The sequence below is a fragment of the Mesoplodon mirus genome (genome assembly GCF_964341445.2).
Source record: "Mesoplodon mirus genome assembly, chromosome: 6".
NCBI lineage: Eukaryota > Metazoa > Chordata > Mammalia > Artiodactyla > Ziphiidae > Mesoplodon > Mesoplodon mirus.
Window position 1 is genome coordinate 86,514,291 of NC_138982.1, and position 18,261 is coordinate 86,532,551.

Below are 18,261 nucleotides of genomic sequence, written 5' to 3' on the forward strand. Positions count from 1 at the left end.
CTATACCGCAGCTTTGTTACCTCAGAAGACAGGTGGGAAAGGTGTGTGACGAGGGTCCTGGTTTGCACAGTTAAGGATATTGCCCCTGGAAAAGGAAGTGAAGGGAGTTTGAGGTGGCAGTGATATCTTCTGTCAAAGAAAACATGTAAATGAACCATTTGAATTTTAAATAGAATTTCAGTGACTTTGTTCTTCCTTCTTAAAGTTCCTAATATGATTTCTGTAATGATTTTCTGTTTTCTTTCTTAATAGAACGTAAATGGCAAAGAAATGATATGCTATTTTTGATTCAGGAAAAAATAAAAATCTTTTTTATGGGAACTCTCTTTTTAAATACACGTTAGGGAATAGATAATGGCAACAAAAAACAATGTTCTCTCTTCCTATTCAGAGGGATAGATGATTAATGTATGTGCTTTTAATATATATTTACTTATTTGATTGTCTATTTTAAGAAAGGAAGGAAGTAAAGAAAAACTCTCATGCTGGAGTAATTTCATTAGATTCATAGAATGGTGGGGCTGGAAAGGAGCTTGATGAGAGGGCTCTGTCTTTGTGTCACACTCCCACTTTACAGATGTGGATACTGAGACCCAAACAGCTCAGTTATAACAGGAACAAAGGTACATAACAAGATTGTGGCAGAGCTAGGCCTAAATCGAGGTCTAACTTTCAATTCAGGCAATGTTCTCTCAGAAATTACATTATTTTTTTAAAACTTTCTTTTAAACAAAGAGTAATTTACATCGATGTGCTTAAAGCTAATAGGACATTTGCTTTTGGAAAAACCAGGTCTACGAATTGGCTAAGCCAATTCAGGGACATACATTTGAACAGTATGGAGACATTTCTTCCCAAGCTGTATTTTATCTGAGTCGTATAAGGAACCATTATAATTTCAATTATTTCTTTTCTCCTACAAGATTTCAAAGTAACACTTCTCCATTCCCATTTTGACACCTGAAAACATGTATTTTTAAATGGGCCTATAATTATTCCTTTAATAAATATTCATTTAAGTAGGTCATATTCTAACATTCTTGGAGATAAAAAATCTTTTATCAGATTAAAAGAAATCTGTTTTTTATTCCCACTTTTAGCCACGTTTGAGTTGGTCTTCGTAATCATCAGTTTCAACAAAACATTAAGTTAAAACATCAATGTTTTTGTTTGTTTTGGTTCTTTCAGTTTAACACAAAATGCATTTACCTTTTTGCAGCTATGATAATTATATACTCTATTTTTCACTTATGCAAAATTTATTTTTGAGGGTTTTCTTTTTGTTTCATTTCTCTATTTTTGCATTTTCCAAACATCTGTCCCGTGGCTGGTGGTGAGAGTAGCAGTGGCTGGCACTTTTCCTCCGCGTTTTGAGAGAAAGAGAATTGGCTGGAATAAAACCTTGCTTTCCATATGGTTGACTTGAAATACTGCATTGAAAAAGTATCGTCTCTTTTTCTTTTCTGAAACCAGAGGTGAAGCCCAGAAACAAATAGCAATATTGATGCCAAACCACCTGTTGATTCACATTAAAAAAATCCTTGGCAATGCATCCCGTACTTCATCAGTTGAAAAACCTAAATGGATGAATGATCTTTGTGCATTAGTAGCATCGTATCAGCAATACATAGTGCCGGTCATTCACTTAAGGAAGCCTAGGTTCTACACATAGTCAAGAAATGAATTGAAAGTTTTGCTTTTGATCGCTTTGTAAGTATGTTTGGCTCTGAAGTGTTTATTGATTCCTGGAATAGTTGGACCTAGTGTCAGGGACAGTGAAGAGGAGAAGATGACACTAGTGATTTCTTTTACCTTGATTAGTTCTAGTTAGGAAAAGCAGTAGTCTTTGTCTTATCAATTTTTTAATGTAAAATATTTCAAGCATATAAAAGTATAAAGAATAATGTGAACATACAAGAATCCAGCACCCAAGTTAAACAAACCTCAATCAATGTGGAAATTTTTTTTCCCAACCTGTTTTTTATCATATGTTATCCTAAGTTATATATGGTGAAGTACACAGATTAAGTGTATAGCTTGATGAGCTTTTATGTAAGTATACATCCATGTGACAATATTCAATCCAAGATATACAAAACATTCACAACACCTAGGAAGAATCCCTCATGCCCCCTTATAGGCAATACCCTCCAAAACTTTAACAAACGTTAAAAACAAGCAAAACTCTTCTGATCTCTGTCATCATGAATTAGCTTTACATAAGCCATGTATTATGACTTACATAAAATGCGTTCTACTCTATGTATCACTAAAATCTGAGTCTCTAATTGTTAGACATTATTTCCAGTATTTCCCAATCACCACCAAAATTGTAGTTAATATTTTTGTATGTGTTTGTACACAGAGGAGGAAATGCTAAACTGTAAGAAATAATGCATTTTGAAATTTTTATTATATATTTTTTATTTTTTAAATTAAACTTTACTAACTTTACTAAGAACTATAAAATTTCTCTCTTTAAAATGGTAGTACCAATTTACATTCTCATTAGCAATCTATGAGATCTTCTCCACATGCTTCACAACATTTTGGAATGGCCAAAGTTTTTACATTTTTGTCAGACTGAGGGGGATTGAATAATATATCGTTTAAAATTTTTTTCACTTATAAACCACTGGGATTTCCTCATGTGTGTTGCCTATTTGTATCTTCACCCATGTTTTTATTGGGGTATTTGTTTTGCTATTGTTGTTTTGGACAGCTTTTGGTTTTGGTTTTGGTGGTGGTTGTAATATTCTGGATTCTCGTCCTTTGGGCAATATAGATTGCAAATGTCCTCTCCCAATTTTCAGTTTCTCTTTTAACTGTGTCTGTAGTAGCATTTATTTTAAAGAGTTTCTAATTTTAATGCAGTCAAATTTATTGATATTTTCCTTTATGGTTTGTGCTCTTACGTCATTTTTAAAAATCCTTCCGTATGACAAGATCCTTAAGAAACCTTCCTATATTTTCTTCTAACAGTTTTAAAGTTTTGCCTTTTACATTTAGATCTCTAATCTTCTTGGCATTTATTTTTGTATATGGTATCTTACATGCATCATATTTTATTCTCTTTCCATGTGGATAACCCAGTTATCCCAGCACCATTTAACAAATTAGTCATCCTTACCCCCTAATTTGTAATGCCATCTTTTGCCTACATCAAATCTGTTTATTAGGATCTTTATCCAGTGGACTGTTTCTCTATTCTTGTGCTAACACAAAAGTGCCTTAATTACCATAGCTTTATAATATTCTTGTTATTTGGTAAGGTAAATCTCCCTACATTGTTCTTCTTTAAAGTTCTCTTGACTCTTCTTGGCCTTTTGCTATTCAATATGAATTTTAGGGTTAGTCAGTCAAGTTTGGCAAAAGCCCTGCTGAATTTTGTTTGTATTTACATTAACTTTAGAGAATAATCTGGAGGAGAATGGATATTCTTATAACACTGTGTCTTTCTGACATTAAGACTATATTCCTCTACTTAATCAGCTCTTCCTTCAAGTTCTTTAATAATGTTTTATAATTTTCACCATAAAGGTCTCACTTGAACCTGTTTTGTTAGAGTTCCTCTCATATAACTTAGTTTTCATGATATTATGTATAGAATCTGTTTTCCACTGTATTGTTTATTGGTTATTATTGGTGTATACTCAGCAACTTTGCTGAACTCTCTTATTAGTTCCACTGGCTAAACTGAAATTCTCTTAGATTTTCTACATAGACATGTATATCATCAGTAAATAATTCCCACTTGTCTCTTAACTCTCAATTCTTAAATGTTCAATTTCTTTTTCCTGTCATATTGCATTACTGAGACCTCTATATAGCATGGAGTAGAAGCAGTGATATTCGGAATGCTCTGTTTCTTTCTTTAATGGAAATGCTTTGGAAATGTGGTATTTGCTTAGGATTTTGATAAATCAAAATTATTGTAAGAAAGTTCCCATCATCTATTTAAAGTTTGCTAAGCATTTTTAATCAAGAATACTAGTTGAATTTTGTATAATGCATTTTCTGCATCAATAATATGATTAAAATTTCCCATTAATATGTTAATATTTTATGTGATATTAATACATTTATTGATAGTAAACACTTCTTACATTCCTGCAAAAAACTTTACTTGGTCCTGTTGTGTTTTTTAAATCCACTCTTGACTTTAATTTGCTGATAGTTTAATAGTATGTTTGCATGGGGAGATTAGTCTTTAATTTTCTTTTCTTAAAACTGTTGTTGCAGAGTTTTGGTGTCATGGTGATACTAACCTCATAAAATAAGTTGAGCAACATTTCTTTCTTATTTTTTTTTCTATTTCTGAAATAGTTTTTTTTTTTTTTTTTTTGCGGTACGCGGGCCTCTCACTGTTGTGGCCTCTCCCCGTTGCAGAGCACGTGCAGGCTCAACGGCCATGGCTCATGGGCCCAGCCGCTCCGCGGCACATGGAATCTTCCCAGACCGGGGCACGAACCTGTGTCCCCTGCATCAGCAGGCGGACTCTCAACCACTGCGCCACCAGGGAAGCCCTGAAATAGTTTTTATATTACACAGATTACCTATTCTGAAGATTTGGTTAAATTTGCCTCTAAAATCACCTGGACCCATTATTTTTGGTTAGTAGGGGGTAGGTAGTGTAGGATGGACTTTTGATTATCATCAGTTCCTTTTCTTCCATGGCTATTGGTTTATTCAAGGGTTATATTTCTTCTTAAGTCAATTTTAAGAAGTTGTTTTTGGAAAATATACAATTAACAGTAAATCTACACTTTTAAATTTATTTGCACAAAGCTCTTCATAAAGTCTTATGATTTTTAATTTTTTCTTTAATTATGTCCCCTTCTTATTCCTAATATTATTTATGTTAGCCTCTTCTCTTCTCTTACTAGCTGTTAGACATTTTTCTGTTGCATTAACTTTTTTCAGAAATTGGCTTTTGATTTTGCTTATCTATTTTATTGTGTCTTTGTATTCTATATCATTACTTTCTGCTTTTGTCAACATTATTTTTTTCACTCTACTTTATTATTTAGATAATTTTTCTAGATTCCTGAGTTGAATTATTACTCATTTAATTTTAATACTTCTTATTGTTTTTCAAAATAAATCAGTCTCTAAATTCTTATTCAAGTTTCTCTTTGGCTGCATAGCATGTGTTGATATGTAGTTTTGTTCAATTTTAAATATTTTGTAATGTCTCTTTTGATTTATTTTTAACTCTTAAGTTATTTAGAAGTGTATGTTTCTATGGGCTTCCCTGGTGGTCCAGTGATTAAGACTCTGTTATTCCACTGCAGGGGGTGTGGATTCGATCCCTGGTTGGGGAACTAAGATCCTGCATGCCTCTCAGTGCAGCCAAAAATTAAAAAGTGTACAATTCTATTTTCTAAACATATATTTGCTCTATTTTTATTACTGATTCTGAATTTAATTGCACTATAATAAGATGTGTTTCATGTAACTTTGATTGAAAAAAATGTTTTAAAAATTCTTTTTAGTACATGGATTTTACTGCTGGGCTTGAAGTCCATAGGTGGCTTATCTTTTTCTTTAGTGCTCATACTAAAATTTTTATATGTATACCTAACTACATATTTTTCTAATAAAAAATAAAATCCACTTCTTAGTATTTCTGGCTTTGTCCTTAATGTAAAAAAAAAATGTGTTTAGCATGTTTTATCTACTTCTTAAGTATCATTCTCATTGTTTTAATTGTTGAATAGAGTTTTAGTTTTACTTATTTGTTTTAAACATGTCCAAAAATAATTATCATTTATTTTTATAATCAACACTTTATTGTATTTACTCATAGTTTTAGTTACTACTATGTGCACCATTATTTGTGTATTCTATAGCCTCCTTTCTGGATTTACTTTCCTTCTTGTTGAATTACATCTTTCTGTAATTCTCTGAGGGCCCTGGGTAGTACACTCTTTATGTATACCTAGAAATGTCTTTATTTTATCTTTTACCTTAAATAACAATTTAACTGGGTGTTTTTGCTCAGCATTTGAAGATATTACTCAATCATATCTTAGACTATTGTTCTGTCAACTATCATTACTTAAGAAAAGTCTGCTATCGATCTATTTTTCATCTCTTTTTAAGTACTCTGCCTTTTCCCTCTGGTAACTTATTAGAATTTTTCTGTATCCTTAATATCTTATAGTTTCTCTGAAATGTGTTGAGATGTGAATTTATTTTAAATTATCAGTCATGAACTAAGGATATATTTTCTAATCTCAAGACTCTAATTCTGGAAAATTCTCAGCTATTTTTTTTCTTTTATTGTATATTTGTCATTACCTTCATTTTATCCTTCTGGGATTTTTATAGCTACATTTTGGTGTTTCCCAGTCAATTTACCATATCTCAACCGCTTTTTCATTTTCTAAAAGCATATTTTACTTTCTGTGATTTTTTTTTCTGAGTGAATTCCTTAATATCACTTTCCAACTCACTTAATCCTCTCCTTGAAACTACCCAATCTTAAATTATCCCATCTATTGCATTTTTATGACAGTGAACATTTTTTTTCATTTTTAAGATTTCTGATTGATTTTTATTCATCTATTCTTATCTTGTCTATTTTTATTTAATAATTTCTTGTTCTTTTTACAGGTATGATTCTTTTATTTATCTCTGAACATTGCAAGTATACTCATTTTGAGGTCATTGTCAGACAGTTCTATAAAATTAAATTTATCTGGAGTGAATGTTCCAATTATTAATTTTGTGGTTGTTTCGCATTCCTATACACTAACAATGAAAGATCAGAAAGAGAAATTAAGGAAACAATCCCATTTACCATCGCATCAAAAAGAATAAAATACCTAGGAATAAACCTACCTTGCTATGTTTTAGAATTCTGTTTTGCAGGTTGATGTGGGTCATAAGGCTGTTTTGTCTTGCCTGTTGGTAAGCTCTCTCTCTCTCTCTCTCTTAATTTTTTCATACCTCACTGACTAATGGTTTTCCAGTTGCCCCTATCTGCATTCCTGGCTTAATATTCCTAATCCAAATCTTACAAAGGTGTCCTTTCAGCTTACCTTTAGGAATATTTTATCTCAAGGCTGAGGCTGTATCTTCACCCTTCCACCTTTCAGTGCCTTCAGCTCTATATAAGCTATTGCCCCAGGCAGCAGTTGGCCATACTTTGTGTAGACTCTTGTTGAAGTAGTAAGACAGACTTAGATCCACCATTTCATATGGAAACATTTTGGCCCCATTACTTCAAAGACCTAGACTCCCAGCCACCTCTATGTGCTTATGGATCCAGATTTCAGTAGGCTTATGGCTTCAGCCCTCCTCACTGCTTTTTTCTTTGCAGAAATGATTACTTTCTTTTTAAGTCTCACTCTGCCTCTTTAGTTTTATTCATTTTATATTGTATAAGTTTTTTCAGTTATCAGTATATCTTGAACAACACTCCTTTGATTTTTACCTCTCTTTCATTTAGATACATCATTTTAAAACAAATATTATAAATAATAGTTATTATTATCGAATGTTTAATGGTGCTGGGCACTGAACTTTATAGATACTATTTTATTCAATTCTCTCTATAATCAGTTATTTTTATTTACATTTCATAAACTAGGAAATTGATATAAACAAGCTAAATAAATTTCCTCTTAGGAAAGAGGTTATGACTAGTAAATGGCAGAAGTAATATTTGAGCTCAGTTTTCTCCACTACCAAAACTAGTATTCTTAAAATACTACCCTATGGTTAGATTTTGTGGGTTTTTTAAGCCTATGTTATAGTGTTTATTTTAATAATAAACTAATTAACTTAATATTTATTGTTGTAAAAAATATATCTGGTACTTTCTCAGAAAGTTTATTTACTACTTTCTATGTTTTTCTGCACCCTTGGCCCTCTCTCTCTCTCTTTCTCTTTTGGTATATGGCTATATTATTTGTTTGTTATCAGTCTAGCAATTTGGGAGTTTTAAAGCACAGTTTGTTCTTCTAGTAATGATTACTGTTATTTTTTAAAAATATTTAAACCTACTTTTTTAAACTATCAACATTAATGAAATTGTATGCTGTATAAAATGAGAAATTTAGGATGCCGCTCCTTCAATCCTCTCCTCCTACCCACTTTCTCAGTTTTTGTTATAATGCATTAGTCAGGTATAGATTAATATGCATCTCTATGATACAGCTGTGGAGAGGATAATCACAAAAAACTGGATCATTTATTTTGGTAATAGCTTCTAGCACAAAGTAGGTGCTTAATAAATGTTTGTTGAGTATGAAATGAATAGACCTATTTTGTGTGCACACACATGCACACGGAGAAAGAAAACATAGCTAAGATCTCTTTAGTCTCCCTCTACTGCTGGATGACCCACCTATTCATTTAAACCTTGGATTCTGTAACTGTGGCACTGCCATATGATTTAATAAACACTCTTTCTGTCAGTACTTTTGTTGGGCAAATACATGCTTTGTGAATCAACACTTTACCGTCAATGAGCGCCTATCCAAGTCAGTTCAATTCATAGCTATTCCCACGTTGGCCCCTTGTGCCCTACCCTATCCCTATAAATAATTAGTATATTTGGCAACTCCCAGTCTCACAGCCCATTTTCTTACAAAATAGTTCATGTTGTTTACTATTTATATAGAGGAATTTTGAAATAGTTCTTTTTTAAGGGTAGTTCTTAAAATCCCCAATTATTGTTAAAGGAAATTCTTTATAGAAGTTGCTAGGCAAATTGGATTTTCCATTGAATACCACTAGATCTTACCAAGAAACTTAATGATGATCTGCAACATGCTAGAATAAAAATACCGTGCTTCTATTGTAGCAAAGCAGATTAAATAAAACAATGTAGATTAACAAGAAGAAAACAAACGAGCATAAACTGGGTCATTTGCTGATGTGCAAATTTTTTGAAAATTATAATGACACTTTGATCAATTTATAAGTACATATTATTCATGTTTATAAGAACACTCAAGCCTTCTATGTGACATGATTTTAACAATCTTTTATACATAAGATCAGTCTGAAATTAAATGGTTTTCCTAGCTGTTTCTATTCTTTAAATTGTAAAAATCATTTTTTATTATTCCCTATTTAAAAGGCATTGAACTGGGAATCAGGAGACTTGATTTCTAGTCCCAGTTCTATCATTTAACTATCTCTATGACTTTGGGTAATTTGTTGAACTCTTTGAGTCAGTTTCTTCATTTATAAATGTAAAGAGTTGGGTTTGATGCTCTGTAAATCCCCTTCCAGTGCTCATGTCTAGTATCAATATCGTGTGTGTGCCTCTCTCGATTGTATATAAATACTCACATATAAAAACTCATATTTAAAAACTTAACTGCATGTAAGTTCCATACATCAATATCCTAAGTTAATCAACAGAATTCATAAGGAGATATCCAAGAATGGGATTAATTTTCCCCTAAAGAAGGCAGTTGAATTTAGCCAATAGATAAATAACTGGGAGTTACTGTAGGTTCTTGATCAGGACTGACATGACAAAAGCAGTATTTTCAAAATACTATTAGGCAGTAGTGTATAGAATGGATAAGAATGGAAGAAATTTGAACTACAGACTAGGCAGACATTATGCCAAGGTTCAGGATTAGGTCAGGAGAGTCTGGAGTATAGTGATACTCTAGAGAGGAAGTGCAAGCAAAAGACATGAAGGTACTGAGATGTATATTTGTTCAAAAAAATCTAAAAAGATTATAAAAAGAAAAATTTTGAAAGAGGAAATACAAATGTCTGATAAACATATGAAAAAGTATTTCAACTCACTAACACCCAAAGACATTATTTATAAAAATAATAATCCTCAATGCTGATAAATGTGCAGTAAAACTGTCATTCATATAATAGTGATGAGGGGGCATGTGTTGACACGAAATTCTGCAAAGTAATATGGCATTACATTATCAAGGACTTTTCTTTAAAAATGTGTCTTTTGGCCCAGTCATTTAATTTTTAGGAATCTATCTATAGGAACCAGAAACTCAGACAAAGATTTGTATACAAAGACTTGTTCATCACAATGTCATTTATAAAGTGAAAGAAGAGATCTTAAATATTTAATCAAAGAAATTATTAAGCAAATTATGGAACATACATATATTATTATATAATAATTATTAACTACATAGTTATTAAAGATATTTTAAGTAATTATTTTACTAGGAAATGTTCATGAAACATTGTAACTGAAAATACCTGATACAAAAGAAACTTGTATACCTAACATGATCCCAAAATGATACCAAATTAGAAAAATGAATGTAACCAAAAATGTATCTGGTTACAATCAAAGGAAATACATTAGAATATGAATAGTACTAGTACCTCTGTATGATGGAATTAAGTGATATTTTATTTCTTCTTTTTCTTAAACTTTCTAAATATTCTAAAAATACTCTAATGATTAGAAAAGTAAAATTTTTAAGCAAACAGCAAATAATCTAAATAAAAATAATTCCAACTCTGATACTAATTCAACTTAAGAACACATGTCTACTATGTATCACTTCATAAAGGGATTAAAATGTTTTGCTTTTCCAATTTATTAAGCTTTTGAAGTATTTGAGATATCAATTTTTAGAATCTTAATCATATTAAATATGATATATATTTTCTGAATCATATCATATAGTTTCTATTGCCCAGTGTTTCCCAGAATTTCTTTCTCTTTTTTAGATTCTTGTACATTTGCCTTAGATTATCAGCCTGCACTTTGACATTGCAGAACCTCATTTTTTTAGTCCATCAATCAGCTCTGACATTAATATGCTCAGACCACATTTACATGTATATGAGATTATCACAAGGGAAGAAATCTAGAGCACTCTTTATGTTTTCAATTGTTTTTAACTCCTAAATTTCTCATATTGTAAAAATTTCATAATCTAATAGCATTTTCAGTAATTGAAACAGATGAAAATGAAGTAAAGAACACAGCCAGTGTCTCTATAGAGTCACTTTTATTGGGTGGCATGAGCTACTACTGATAACATTTATCAGGCACCCATCTCAAGAGGAGAATCTCGGCTGCTCTGTGTAAGAATGAATAAACATAACAACTAACTTGGCTCTGTACCCAGAATTTAGTCAAAAAAGAAACCCAGTTGGATGCCAGAAAGAATGAACCACATAAAGTTTTATCAGCCCAAAATACACAAGTAACTTAGTCTGCCCTTTTTCTAACAAAACTGTATAAGTAAAAATGTAATCTTAAAAAATCTGGATTCCTTACACTGGCCAATGGCATAGTGCTGGCGTAAATAAAAATTTCCAGACCGCACCCTTTTTCCTTTCTGCCAGGAGAATGACCACTCTCTCTCCAGCTCAGGCCTCCACTGACTACAAGTTAACCCAGAACCAGTTGTACACAAGCTCATCTCTTTTACTGAACTGTAAGTCTAACGAAGGCAGAGGCCTTGTCCTATTTATCCTTGTCACCTCAGGTTCTGGCAAAGTACATAACTGTTGAAAGAACTAATGAAAGATCAGCAACTTAGTTTAGATGATTTTAGTAACTATACAAATAACCTAAGGGAAGAGTTACTTGGATACAAATGCTCACACCCTATGTATAGGTTATTATACATTAACCTATGATTGGTTAATTATATAACCAGTTTTACTAGTATTTAGGTAAGTTCCTTTACAATGATGTTATCACCAAATCATGAACATCTTTGGGAGTAAACATCTTTCAAGAACATATTTTTCCACAAGGCTAAGAGTTAAAGAGTTAAAGCTTAAGAGCTCTTGCAATAATTAATGTGACACTCACAACAACTTACTACATCTCTCTGAATCTCAATTTCCTCGTCTGAAACATGGGAATAGTAATAATACTTAACTCAGAATCCTTGTTGTGGGGATCCGATGAGATCTTGCATATCAAACAGCACCGTGCCTGGCTAAGCCCTTGGGCTATTATTACTACAGTTAGTGCCTCCCAGGTCAGCTATGTATACTTGAACATCCATCCTGAGAACTGGGACAGAAGGTACAGAGGTATACTAGTGGTGCTGCCCCTGGATATAGAATCAGAGAGCTGCATAAGTGCATAAGCCAGTGCTTTTCGGGCTTCAGTAGCATAAGAATTACTTGGGAAGCTTGTTAAAAATGTAGATCTTTGAGTTCCACCTCAAGAGACACTCATTCAGTTTAGTTGCTCTGGGGTGAGACTCTGAAATATGTCTTTTTAACATGTTCCTCAGGAGATTCTGGTGTAGGTGGTCCCAGACCAAGCCCTAAGTAACCCTGACATCATAACTCCATCCCATCCTAGATTGTGTATCATCTCCAGCCCATAGCATCATTCCTCAGGACTCACTCGGCCTGCTTCATACTGTGTGCCTTTACTACCCCACCCCCTCAGCGCACCCACTAAAAGCAGAAGAGAAGAATAGGAAAGATAGGGTCAATTGGGAAAACTTGAGTAGCTGCAGTAAATTATCTATTATTTGGACTAATGATCTTCTGCATTAGTCCAAAAGTGAGTGGACTTGAGAGGTAAGCTTGAATTTAAGAATGATAATTTTCCCCAGATAACTGTAGAATGACTGACTATAGTGAAGTTTATCTCCTTTTTTTTTAATGGGATTGCTATCTATAGAACTTAGATGAATAAGCACAATTGAAGTGCAAAGTGTTAAATGCATGCTCTGATTTAGTCAGTCCATTTGCACATTGAAGTAATTAGGATGTATTTAAAAAGCATTCTGCTTTCAATACTTTGTTCTCCATTTCCTACAAATCAAATTAGTGAGGGGTAGATTTGATTTTGACATCATTTTGAAAATATTTTCTTTTTCTTTTTTTAATTTTCTTAGAATTACATTTTTACAAAGTTCAAAACACAACCAACTGTGACTAAATTCATAAAAACAAAACAGAAAGTCCAAAGTGCAAGAAAATGAAAAACAGCACAGAGTAATATGCAGTAGAACAACGTAAATCATATCTCACAAATATAGTTGTAATAACACCCCTTATCCATGTCTGATCAATTAACAACAAATACTTATTCAGATAGCAAATAGCTCATTCTTTTACTTTTGATTGAGAGCCCCAAACTTAATTATTCATCTCAGTCCAGATAAATATGAAAAGGCATCCAAATCTTAGAAAAATCTTAACCATCTCCTGTTTTCATTGTACTATATGTAATGGAATGAATGAGTGTGAAGAAAGAATATGAAGGTTGTTTTCCTTGTTTGTTAACAAAGCATTCAAACAAGATTATTTATTTTTTAAATAGTTAGATTTGGCAGAACCAAGACACGTTTATGGAGCTATGTTTCACAGACAAAGACAAACCTGAGGTTAAATCCCAACTCTGCAAACTGTATTATCTTTGACAAATTATTTCACCCTCCTCAGCCTCAGTTTTCACATCGGTAAAATGAGGGTGATAATATCTACATTGCAGAATTATTTTCTTATCATACAATATTGTATTGGAAGTGCCTGTAATTTAATATGCACTCAATAAATGGCAGTTATTATTATTAATTCAGGAAGAAAGTTTGGAGGGATAAGAACCCAAAATCCTCAGAAGAAAAAAAATACTAAACAAAAATATTCTGTGTTCTTAACTTCCCCAGAGACTATTTAAAAGAGTCACCAATTTTATCCTACAATTTTATCAGGAATCCTACAGGATGGATTGTTTTGCCTTTATAATCTTCTTGCCACCCAGATTGCTGTTCTTAATGTACATCAGTGACCTCAAAATACATGTTGATAAATACCCTTTATACAATTGAAGTGCATATTTGAATGACTATAATTTTTTAATACCAATTATTATCAGTCTTTTGCTGAAGATAAACAGTACTTTGGACTGAGCACAGATTAGATAAGTCTAATTCCCCTTATTTTTTCTATACTACTCTTATAGTTTTAGAAGTATACATGTTTATGCACAGAAGTGAAAGAGAGATAGAGAGAATGGACAAGAATAGTAGACTCATTTGTGCTTCTTAGGATACAAAGATGGTGTCCTGTTCTGCCTTGTCTTCAGTGACTAGCTCTGTGTTTCATATATAGGAAGTGTTCGTTAAATGTTTGTCAAATTAAGTAAATGAGAAACAAAATGCTAAGAAAATATCTGTAGAGCATAAAGGAGCCTGCTCAGAAGTAGTATATGCAGGTAGTAGGCAAAGAGCTTAAAGCTTATTTATGGACATCAACACTCCTTTAGTTGGATAGCTCCATGTGGAATGTCAGCCATTTTTATTGAGAGACACTAATTCTTAGCTGGAGGAAGCAGCTAAACTAAGAGAAACAACTGATCTTCCATCAGAGAGCCATGACATGATCTTCATTTCAGGGCTGGAAGGAGCCATGGAGATTTTCTAACCCAAGGCCCTCATTTCTCAGCTAAGAGAGTGTAATGACTTACCTAAACACTTGTTGGCAAAGTTTACTGATACGCAAATTTTGATTTCCTGATTCTGGTCCAATTCATTTTATATTGTACTACGCTGCCTTTGTGTCCACAGACTGTCTCCCTGAGGGTTCCCAAATACCCACTGTGGCTTCCCTTTCTCTGACCAAGGCCATGCAATGAAGCATCCAGCAATGCCTCTGATTACAATCATCTCACCTATTATGGCATTTCCCATAGACCCTATAAAGCCAAAATAAAGAGGTTCTTCCTTGTCTTTTAATTCAATCTTTATCAAGAAATAATAATAAATTATTATTATTATTATTTATAATAATAAATTATTATTAACCATTAACATCTCATCCAAATTACTTTAGCTCCTTTTTAAGTGATTGTTAGCTGATGCTGAGGGGAATGGAGAAGAAAGAACTATCATAATTTGAGGAGAAAGTTAAGTTCCATCCTTTGGGTGTTACCCAGGGGAAGACAAGGCCAGGTGGGCTGTGACCACGGGCATTCAGAACACCTAGGAAGTCACTCAAGTATTTGAATCTTAGAGAAAGAGAAGGGAGATGAGAAGCGGTGATGGAATAGAAGAAAGAAGAAGGAAAAAGGGGGATGGTATTACAGGTAGACTTAATAGTTTGGTCTTTTGGTTTATTGTTTACCGTATTTGTAACTCCTGTGCTCAATGGAAAAGCCTTGTGTTCAGGGCATTTGTGTCCTATTACAATTTATTTATATTGCCACTGTCAAGTAATGACTAGAATTCCTTGAATCGAGTATTAATGACATCCATAAAAGGAGAAACAAAGCATTCGGTAGGTAAATATCTCCCCCATCCACCTAAAGAATGGAGGGAGTGTTGATGGGCTGTTGATGGTGAGTTAAACTGGCATACCAGGAATTTTTATAAATGGTTTTCCCATGCTCCACTGAATCTGTGGCTGAGACTTTAGTTGTATACCAGCTGTGCGTGCAAAATCTCATAATTATTCTTACTGTATTAAGCATTTTATAGCAATTTTAGCTCTAAAATGCTACGCGATAGTTTTTATGCAAGTGTACCAGACATGTAAGCTGTTCCAATGAAAACATTTCCTTTCATTTAGACACGTGGTTTTAGGTTTCCAAACTTAGCTCTTTGCATTGATGGAAGAATCTTTAGGACAGACATCAGGTTTTTTGGAGGGAGAAGGGGGGAGGCAGTTGGATGTTCTTGCACGTACTTTATTTCTTCAAGCAGCCTTATCAGGAAAGGGGCATTTCATTAATTGTACAGTACTGATATTAGTAAATACTGCTGCTGAGCACAGCTCCCCACAGCCTGTCTTGTTGAGAAAGGCACTGGAGAGGAAGCGAGGGTTATCTCTGCATCCCTCTGGGGTATAATGACAAACAGGCAGAAGAACTTGGACTTAACCTCTCTGCAGAAGGCTGACACCTTTAATACTGCTGCACATGCTGCTGCACCCTGCAGTGGCAAGTCTTGGGCCCGAGCCCAAAGCTGGTATGGAGTTTGAACCCTTGGCATTCTGGCCCAGGGCCAAGTGCTATCAATGGAACCCCACTGACACCTTTAGTTATTCTTCCTAGATTAGGATAGTAATTTACTTGTCTCTTTGATTTCAAGTGTCTGGTTTTGTTTCCAGATGCCTCCCAGCTCATCTGTATTCCAGGGGTTTCAAAAGACTTTAACCCCATTGGTTCTTTTCTTTGTCAGTTCCATTTGGTGAACGCAGGAGGGATACAGAGACCAGAAAGCAGTAAGGGAGGAGGTTGTGTGTGTGTGAGGTAGTGGGCATGTGGGGAGGGCCTGGTGAGACTGCAGGAATAAATAAAAGGCATATTCACTTTCAGAATATCAGCTGTTATACCAGAGCAAGTCAGGATGGAGTATAAGAAGTAATGCGTAGGACAATGTAGTAAAAAAATGTCACTAGATAGATTCATGTGTAAAAGCCCTCAACCAGCACTAATCTCAAACTCCCCCAAACGATTGCAATATATGAAAGAAATGGAGAGACCATAGAAATTTTATCCCAGTGCCAATAAGGTAACAGCACTTGGATTTTAACATGCTATGGTAGGAAAAGGCATTTATGCAGGGGTGTCATTTCATGTTTACAAGGCCCTGTCTAGAACTGTTTATTGATTTTACTGCAGTTCTTTTCCCAGGACCCTGTAGATAGATAATTGCTAGAAATGTCCATCATTAGAAGAGCAACGAGTGCAACCATCGCACTAGGAAAAAGATACACATAGGACCCTGCTAGCAGGCATCAAATGGTGGGGGGAAGAGTCACACAATAGCACGTGCAGCTATAACTCCAGGCAAACACACACGCAACATCCTGTGTAGCCAGTGCACTGAGAAAATGCACCCAGCCCCCCGTGCAGCCATCACACATCAGGAAAATACACACATGACACCCCTATGCAACCATCACACCAGGCAAAAACACAGACATAAAATGCTAAGTCAATAGGAATGAAGAGCTCATAAAAGCCTACTGGAATAGATCACATCACAGCCAGGTACATCTGTTCTCAGCACTAACCATTATCGTTAGCTTAAAATGCTTAAAATCACTGCGCATCCTCAAGTCTAGGGACAAATTATTCCAAGCAGATTCTGCTAAATAGATTTGGCAATGCAATGAAAGGGACTTCTACTACATTAAAGTGGTGCATTTTGCATCTCAAAGGCCATCAACTATATATGGAGAAACTGTGTGATTGAAGAGCAATGCTATAGGATGGGATAGCAATTTTGCTGGCCCTTCTAAATCTGAGGGTGATTTTGACCACAACTTGAGTTAAGTGTACAAATGAATAGGAAGCTATCAGACTGGGAGGTGACTAATAAAAGCAGAATTGGAAGCAGCTTTCATCTGTGCTGCAAAGTAAGCCACTCCATCCTGTTTTAAACTGGAACTCTCAGGTGGGATGTCATCCAGAGGTCTTAGTGAGGTCAAACTTCAAGCCATCAACTTGAGATAAATAAGCAGTAACTACAACCCTTGCTTCATAGGGTTGTCTGCCCAACTGGGGGGAATAAAGGAACCACCCACCTCTTCTTTTGCCAGTGCCTTCTCTTTATCCTTTCGTCTTGGTCTGTGATGTTATCCTAACTGTGTGACACAGGGGTTACAGCACTGCAAGGGAAACTCGGCGTGTCCTTCAGAAGAGTGGCCCAAAAAAATAGTTAGAAAGAGTCTCAAGCTTGCAGTTCCATGTTTCAATTTTAGTGGCTTATGTGTTTCTACTGAGTGAGACATGTTTCAAGCTAGCTTGTTAAGAATGATTTACACCATAATTCCAGGAAAAAACAAATGTGAGTGACTGAGATTTGAAAGGGAAGAGTAGGGGGGAAGTGCCAGACTAAATGAATCCTAAGTAAATAGGGTGAGGTTGGGTCTTTTCTTTTTTTTCTTTTTTTTTTTTTTTGGTGTTTTTGTTTGTTTGCTTTTTAAAAAAAAAACAGAAGAGAAAATGTATGAATTTTTAGTAATTACTTCTCTCACCTGGGTGAAATAAAGCAAAAGAAAACAGAATTGCTCCATTTGCTCCATGTAAAAGCAAATTTTCAGGAGAGGACATGTGTTTCTCTTAAATTTGCAAGATAGCATCTTACTGGGAATAAGTGGTACTGGAAATAAGAACCAAGAATTCTACTTTTTTTCCCAAATGTGGCAGAAAAGGTTTTGTTAGGGTGAGATAAGCATTTTCCATAAAACAATGGGGTAGTGATGAGGTAATTACATGGTGACTGGGACACACTGCATGGCATACTGGAGAAATTGCATGATACCTATGTGATAGCTATAGTAACTCTCATTATTGCTGCCTTATTATCTCCT

At 34.2% G+C, this 18,261-nt stretch overlaps 1 protein-coding gene across 12 annotated transcripts in view; it reads left to right on the top strand.

Annotated features, from left to right (window-relative positions):
* The window catches only part of ZBTB20 (zinc finger and BTB domain containing 20), an 825,027-nt gene that overhangs the window by 562,295 nt on the left and 244,471 nt on the right, over positions 1-18,261 (top strand). The gene's annotated exons all lie outside the window — the stretch shown is intronic.